This window comes from Dromiciops gliroides, chromosome 1 (genome assembly GCF_019393635.1).
Source record: "Dromiciops gliroides isolate mDroGli1 chromosome 1, mDroGli1.pri, whole genome shotgun sequence".
Lineage (NCBI taxonomy): Eukaryota > Metazoa > Chordata > Mammalia > Microbiotheria > Microbiotheriidae > Dromiciops > Dromiciops gliroides.
Genome location: NC_057861.1, coordinates 446,853,641 through 446,862,569, shown reverse-complemented (window position 1 = coordinate 446,862,569; position 8,929 = coordinate 446,853,641). Strand labels below are relative to the sequence as shown.

The 8,929-nt window shown below is 35.2% G+C and overlaps 1 pseudogene; it reads left to right on the top strand.

The window, feature by feature from the left end:
- The first annotated feature begins 7,751 nt into the window (after positions 1-7,751).
- Positions 7,752-8,300, top strand: LOC122750249 (annotated as a pseudogene).
- Positions 8,301-8,929: the final 629 nt, after the last annotated feature.

The following is an 8,929-nucleotide window of genomic DNA, read 5'->3' as shown; positions in this document are numbered from 1 at the left end:
CAGTATCAGTTCATATAATTTTTTTTTATTTTAATGAGGCAATTGGGGTTAAGTGACTTGCCCAGGGTCACACAGCTAGCAAGTGTTAAGTGTCTGAGGACGGATTTGAACTCAGATACTCCTGACTCCAGGGCTGGTGCTCTTATCCACTGTGCCACCTAGCTGCCTCCTTTTTTTTTTTAATTTTAGTGCATATATTTTTTTTCTGAAAAATTCGTGTTCATCATTTCTTACAGCACAATAGTATTCCATTAATTCATATACTACAATTTGTTCAGCCATTCCCCAATTAAAGGTCATCCCCTCATTTCCAGTTCTTTGCCACAAAGAAGCACAGCTATAAATATTTTGTACACAGGCATCCTTTTCCCTTTTTTTTTATCTCTTTGGGATATGGACCTAGTAGTTGTATTGCTGGGTCAAAGGGTATGGCCTTTGGGATGATATCTCTAAAGAATTGTTTTTGTTTATCCTTGTTTTTTGTGGGGCACACAGGGTGGAGTGTCTTATATCTGGGGCCAGATAGCACTCAGGGCCTCCTGGGTCGAGGGCTGGTGCTTTTGTCCACTGTGGCACCAAGCTGACCCATGATGACATCTTCAAAATAAAGTTAAGGGGTAAGGGGAATGCATTAGAAGAAAGGGAAAGGGAGAGGTCAACTTGGAAATAGTAGCTCACATAATAGAAACAAGAAAAAGCTTATGGAGTGGAGGGGTAGATAGGGAAGGAGCTGGGGAGTGAGTAAAACTTAGTCTCATCAGAATTGGCTTAAATAGGGAATAACGTATACACTCCAGTGGGTATAGTAATATATTGTACCTTAAGGGAAAATCGGAGGGGAAGGAGATGGGTGGGGAGGAGCGGCAAAGAAAGGAAGGACAGATTGGGGAGGGAGCACTAAAAAGCAAAATACCCTTGAGAAGGGATAAGGTGAAGGAAGACAAGGGTAGGAAATAGGATGGAGGATAATAGAGTTAGGAATAGTAACTGTGAAAGAAATGATGAGCAGGATGATATCAGAAGGACATATGAAAATGTAAACCATCAACAGATAAAGAACTGATGTTATCTGAATACAGATTGAAGCATAATTTTGTTAGCAACTCTTCCTAAAAGTATTTTGTCTATTTTCTTTCACAACCCAACTGATGAGAAGATGTTTTGTATGGCTGCACATGTATGATTTATACTGAACTGCTGGATTTCATAGGGAGAGACGAGTAGGGAGGGAGAAAGAAAATTTAGAATAGAAAGTTTTAAAAAATCAATGTGAAAAGTAATGATAAGCAGGAGGGGTTCAGAGAAATCTGGAAGGATTTCCATGAACTGATGCTGACTGAGAGGGTCAGAACCAGGAGAACACCATACAAAGTAACAGCAACATTGTGTGATGAACAATGGTGATAGACTTGGCTCTTTTTAGTAATGGTCCAAAACCATTTCAAAGAACTTCATGATAGAAAATGTTCTCAACATACAGAAAAAAAGAACTGTTGTTTATGAATTCAAAGAAAAAATGGGGGGAAAGTTGCAACGAAGGGGCTTTTATAGTACCTGATAATTTCCCACCAGGTTCCACACCTCTGGTCTTTTCAATTAGGCCTTAAAAAATTCTTCATTCTGGAAGATCACTTCAGGCCTGGAACATAACTTAGGCTTTGTCAGTACCTTTTGCTCCTATGCTCCTATGCCTCTTCCTTCTTATTACAGCTTTGATGGATCCTCCCAGAACCTCAATTTAAAGGTGGTGGTGGTGGTGGTGGTGGTGGTGGTGGTGTGCGTGTGTGTGTGCGTGTGTGTGTGTGTGTGTGTGTGTGTTCAGCCTTATTTTGCTCAGTTTAAACAAAAATGCAGTTGATGAAATGCTGTTCCCTACAATCTCTTTTTTGTATACTCTTTACATTATGTATCCCTGTCATATGAGAAAGTGCACTGCCTTCCCTTCTACCTCCTCTCTTCCCCTTTTCCTCTAATTTCTGCCTTCTCTTAAGATAATCCGAAGAGAGCAAAACTACCATGAGTTTCTCTCTTATATGACTTTCTATATTACCCTTGTAGACATTTTAGTTTTAGCAATTATTTTAATCTCCCTTTAATAACATGTAATCAGCTGATCTCCAATTGTTTTTTTCTAAATAATCAAATGTGTACACCTTTGTATTTTTTCTTTTAGCTTTTGTTTTTCCTTTTCATCAGGAATCTGAACTTCCTCAGCATAATTCAAGGTAAAACTTCAACTAAATTTTCCTGAATACAAAGTTTATTGTTGTAAGCCATTATTTTTTTGCCTTTTTGATTATAATTCAAGTCTCCCTTCCTTTAATCTGGCTACTACCAAGTCTTTTTTGATCCTCACAATGGTTTACCAGTACTCGCACCTTTATTTATTTATTTATTTTTTCCTTTTGGCTGCCTGCAGTATTTTTTTTCCCCCTGTGATATTCCTGGGAGTTTTTATTTTGGAGTTACTTTCAGGAGGTGAACAGTGAATACTTTCTGTGAATACTTCTAGTCCTAATGGATAAAAGCAGTTTTATTACTTCATTCTGCATCAGGAGGTTAAAACTGTATCGGGGAAGGCAAAATAGTACAGTGGATAGAATATTATTCTTAGAATAATGTAGGTCCTTCTTGAAGATCAGACATGACCCTTTATTATGTTGTGACCTTAGAAAAGTTATTTAAATTTCTATTTCTTTATTTTAAGATGAGTGGTTTGTATTATCACAGAATTCCAGAATTAGGAAGAGACCTCAGATGTTAATAAACCTTACGTATAATAATAATATCATTACAGTATCTCTAATAAGTGGATATCCAATCATCAACTAACAGGATAAAGTGAAGGCAAACTATCTCAAAATTGGAGGAATCTAGTTTACTTTGAGATTAATTTTAATGCATCAAACATAAAACTTTTTCTAAAATTTGTTCTTCCATCCATTCATTAATTCATCCATTTATTTGGTTGTAAATTGATTCATTTGTTTGCTTATTTATTATTTTTTATATTTTAGAGTAATAAATATTTTTATTTATATTTTAGGGTTACAATTTTTATCCCCCTTCCCTCCATCTCCTCTCCCTTCCTTGAGGTGGTAAGCAATCAGATGTAGGCTATATATGTATGATTATGTAAAATATTATCATATTAGTCATTTTATATAAGAAAACTTTAATAAAAGAATAAATGGAAGAAAGAAAAAATAGCATGATTTAGTCTATTGATATCAGTTCTTTCTTTGGAAGTGGATAGTATGTTTCTTCAGTAGTCCTTTGGGATTGTCTTGGATATCATATTGCTAGGAATAGTTACGTCTTTTACAGTTCTTCATTAAAAAATATTGCTGTCTCTTTACACAATATTCTCTTGGATCTGCTCTGTTTCCTATTCATCCATTCATACAACTTTTTCCAGAGCTTTTCTTCAGTATTTTCATGCCTCTTTTACCTAGCTTTTAATTGTCTTTTTATTTTTTTTCCAGCAAATTTCTTGACTTTAAAGTTTATGTTAAAGTTGGGTTCCGTTTCCATCATGAGGAATAGGAGCAGAGTGATGCCCCATTTCCCATTCATACTTTAGTATTTCTTTCTTTTTTTTTTTCTGAGATAGCTCTGGAAGTATGGAAGTGTTTCCAGGGTAGTGAGATATAGGAAGAGTTATGGAAGCACCCTTTATCCCTTGGGACCAGAAACAATATTGTTCCTCAGGACCCCTGCTCCTTTACAACTGAATGTCTTCCTCTTTATCTTTAAACTGTGAACCAGAAGTGGGTATAGGCAATGCAAGTGCCAAACAGCATCTAATCCTGTGGCTTATGCTACCAGAGGGGGACCCTGTAATCCTTCTGTTCAGTTACCTCCTATCCTTGTTTCTGGCTTGAGAGTCTTTGAAGCTGCTGCTGCTACTCTCACCTTCGTCAAGTTCTACCATTGGCATTACATCTACTTGGTAGCCAGACCAACATCTACCCTAGTGTCAGATATCTCTTTATCCAATCTTCTAAGTTGCTTTTGGTTGGAAGAATATCTCACTCTGACTTTTTGTTGACTCTGCTGCTATAGAATTGGAGTCATTATTTTAAAGGTGTTTCGAGGGGAATGTTGGGAGTATTCAGCTATATTTCTTATACTCTTCCATGTTGTCTGGCACCCCTGACCCCATATTGTCTTTCAAACAATATATATATATATATGCTTTTTTAAGTGTAATTGACTTGGATGTTTCTCTTTCAAAACTTAATAAATATATGACTAAAAGACAAAAAATAATGAAATTAGTCATTGGAATAGAATGTTGAAAGGACTTAGTTTCATAGACGTTTGAAAATTACTTAATTGGTGTATCTTAAAGTGTACTTATATTTCATTATTTTACTTTTTTAAATATAAGTAATCACATGATATTACAAAGAGAACTTATATATATGTATAAGTGTATATGTATGTATGTGCGTGTATATATATATATATATATATATATATATATATATATATATATATATATATATATATATATATAAATGGAGGGTTATTAAATTTGAAGCAGAAACATAGAAAAAATAGTATTCCATTCTAAGAATGAATAAATGCTACAGACTGAAACAGAGATGAAATAAAAAGGGTGTGGTGAGTAAAATTAAAAGTGTGGTTGCCTTATTTCTGTCCCAAGTTGGAGGAAAATTAGCTGGGGTTCCTAATATAGTTGTTATTTATAAATTAGAAACTTTAGCACCAGTTTTGGGCATTAGTAATTTATTGAATATATTAGATATTACTGAAGATAAAGATCTGAAAGATAAGAAAGTCTAGCTAGGATATAGGGAAGAGAATAGAGCTCAGCCTGGCCTTCTAGTCTAGAGGAAAAATAGAGCTCAGCCTTGCCTTCTTCTTCTTCCAAGTCTTCTGCCACCAAGAGCACCTTTGGGAGTGTCTAATTTCAAGTAACTGCATGTGGAAGTTTTTTCTGGGTCTGGAGTAGTGGTGGTCCTTGTACATTGCTTCAACCCAATTGGCTAGCAATTGGTTCACTGGACTTGAGGTTGGTCCTATATTGAGGTCAGAGTTCACACCCTCTGAGAACATGCCCTCTTGAGGGCCAGGTAAGTGTGGTTTTAATTTAATTAACTTTAAGTGAGTTAATCAGGGAAGTCAGTCAATCTAAAACCCTATTATTTTCTCACAAAGGTCTGAATTGTGAGTGGATAAAAAATATATTGTAATAGCAATGAATAACTATATTCAAACTACCAAAATGCATGGAATATAGTTACTACTTTCCTTGGAAGAAACTTCATATTTCTCTATATATGCATTAACAATAGGGGATATGGAGAACAGATTAAACTAATAATTAAATAAACCTTATAAAGCAATAAATTAATCTTTAAAACAACTACAAAGGCAGTATTGAAAATCAGTGGTGAAATAAAATTAAAAATACACTTTGGAACTGATAAAATTAGAAATATTTTACAAGAACATAAACAATATTGATGACATTCTATGATTAAATAAAAACAAAATTACCAAAACATTGAATTAATTAGTACTGTGAATTTGAAGTTAATAAATACAAAAAATATCAGAAAGCAAATTATAAGTAAGAAAACTGATCATTTTTAAAATGGATGAAAAATCTACAAAATATTAAATATCAAAGAAAACCCATGAACTAATAGACCTTTTTCCCTATTAATATAGAGTGGAAAGAAATTTTCATGTATTTATCTCATATCTCTAGTAGCATTTATTTTTAGGAAGGATCATCACAATTGGATTCCTATTTTGTTTTTTGTTTTCTTGCTTTAGTCTTAACCATTGTTCCCCTTTCACTGACAAGTTGATGTCCTAGAAAGGGGGAACTAACAGTGAAGATGTGAAGATTCTCCCTTTGGACATGTTCATTGATAACAGCTCTGCTGAAGGGAAAAGCAATTAGAATGCAAATCAGAATAGACAGATTCTATTTTGCCCTGCAAAAGAGTATTTTGCCTTAGGCCAATAAGGTCCTGCTAATTTTCAAGACTGTGCCAATTATAATTATTTCATTCAGTAATCCTAGCTACATTGATCATAGAGAATTATATGATTACAATATTCTCATAAATTTGAATTTATACTTATTTGAAAACCCTGGTTAGTATCTTTCTAATTTTTGTCTCTGAACAGGTCAGACCATAGGTGAAACTTTTTGATTTTTTTTAACCTATTTTTTGGTCCTTTTCATTGAGGCAGTGGTATTGCAGGGGATAGAGTGCTGAATCTGAAGTCAGGAAGAGGTGTCAGACATTTACTAGCTTTTTGATCCTAAGGAGTCACTTAAAATCTGTTTGCTTCAGTTTCCTAATTTTTAAAATGGAGATAATAATACTACCTATCTACAACATTCTGAAGATCAAATAAGAAAATGATTGTGAAGCACTTAGCATGGTGCCTGGCACATAGGAAGTGCAATTAAAATGATAAATGTTGTTGTTAAAGTCATATCACCAGTAAATTGTGAAGTAAAACAGGAATATTTTTTTTTTAGTGATGTAACTGGGGTTAAGTGACTTGCCCAGGGTCACTCTGCTAATACATGTCAAGTGTTTGAGTCCAAATTTGAACTCAGGTCCTCTGGAATCTAGAACCGGTGCTTTATCCACTGGGCCACCTAGCTTCCCTGGGAACATATTTTCTTAAACATTTCTAAGTCAATGCTCTCTTCCTTACCCCTTCTTTCACCTCCAGGTACTTCACATCATGGGTTGTTTGATGACTAAAAAATGTATTAATTGAAAAATGTGGTATAGAGGTAAGGAAACTAGAGGTTTTATTAGATCAGATGCTGAGCTTTGAGTCTGGAAGACCTGAGTGTGAATTTTGGCTCAGAAACTTAATAGCTCAATGATACTTTGCCAACCGCCATATTAGTTTTCTCATCTGTGAAACAGGAAATATAATAGCATGATTTTGTTTCATGGGTTTCTTTGAGTTTTAGATAAGATAGCATGTGTAAATTGCTTTGCAAAAAGTAGCCTTGGGAAAAAAGGCTTCTTCATTTCTTTGTTGTTTTTTTTTTTGTTTTGTTTGCCAGGCAATTGGGGTTAAGCGACTTGCCCAGGGTCACACAACTAGTAAGTGTCAAGTGTCTGAGGCCAGATTTGAACTCAGATCCTCCTGAATCCATGGCCAGTGCTTTATCCACTGTGCCACTTAGATGCCCATATTTCTTTATCTATAAAATGATAAGTGTGTCCAATATAATCTTTGGTAGTAGAAAATATAGCATTTCAATTCTATATTTCTAGGCCTAAAGATATATTTAATATTTTATATATTTCCTTAAAACTCCATATCATATATTCAACATATTATATATCACTCCATTTCACTTTAAAAAATAACTTTAAGTAGTCAGATATAAGAATATAGTCAGGAAAATATTTTTGGTAGGCTTTCAACAACCTTTATATCTCATCATAAGGAGTTTTTATGCCTTTGAAGGAATATAACTGTTGTTTTAAAAAGATGATAGACAGACAGAAAGACAGATACTTTGACAAATAGATAGATAGACAGACATAGTTTTATAGAAATTTATATATATATATATACATATGTGTGTACATATATTATATTATTTCCCCCAATTACATGTAAAAACAATTTTTAACATTAAAAAAACCCAAAACTTTGAGGTCTTGCATTGGAAGTTGTAAGGGTGAGCAGGAAGCAGACTCCCGGAGAGATGCTTTAACAGAGAAGGCATGATTCTCTGGTGGGCATGCCAGAAAGTACTGCCCACTCTCTCATGGAAGGTATAGATTATCACAGCTGAGTCCCTGCTGAGGATAGGTGACATCGTCTCTCAGCAGCTGATAGAAAAATGGGGTTTAGAGAAGCACCATGTCCACAGGACCCTGACCATGGCTTTTTTAGGCTCTGGCTTTGTGGGCCCTGTGATAGGTGGTTGGTACAGAGATTTGGACCGATTCATCCTTGGGAACACCAAGATGGATGCATTGAAGAAAATGGCAGTGGATCAGGGGGCCTTTGCCCCATATCTTATGGGGCGCTTGCTTTCACTGATAGGTACACTTAATGGACTGTCAGTCAAGGACAACTGGGTCAGATGGCAATGGGATTACCCTGATGCCCTCATCACCAACCACTATATCTGGCCTCCTATGCAGTTGGCCAATTTCTACCTTATTCCCCTTGCCTACAGGCTTACTTTTGTCCAGTGTGTTGTTGTTATCTGGAACATCTACCTCTCCTGGAAGTCACAACGGTCCTGTGTCCTTTTCTCCTCATGACCCCCAGCTAGGAGCCATACCTCTTGACCCTGGGGTGTGTTCATATGTTGTCAGAGGAATTACATAGAGTTTTCAGGATGCTAAGCCATTGGACAGAAAACCCATCTGGGATGGAACACTGAGATGAATCAGTCTCCCCTGTAAAATGTAAAAAAGTACAACCTTGCATATAGTTTTAGAAAATTAAAAATCATTTATCTTGCTTTCTTTGCTTCCAATATGTACAGTCTTTTCCAAATTCCCTGCTCAACTCTTCCTAACCCATTCCATTTTGAGTTTGTTTAGACCCTTAATTCACCCTAGACCTTCACAAACATCTCTACGTCAAATAAATGACAGTGCTAAGTAAAAACAAATACAACAAAAACAAAACTTTTGAGCATGAAATTCTTTCCCTTACTCACTCCCCAATCTTTAGAAAGCAAGCAGTTTGATGCAGGTTATGCAGGTCTAATTATGCAAAATATTTCCATGTTAGTCATGTCATAAAAGAATACATGGACCAAAAAACAATACTACAAAATTAAAGTAAAAAGAAAAAGATGTTTCAATGTATATTCAGGCACCATCCGCTCTTTCTTTGGGGATGGATAGCATTTTTCATTGTATTTCCTTAAAATTTGTCTTGG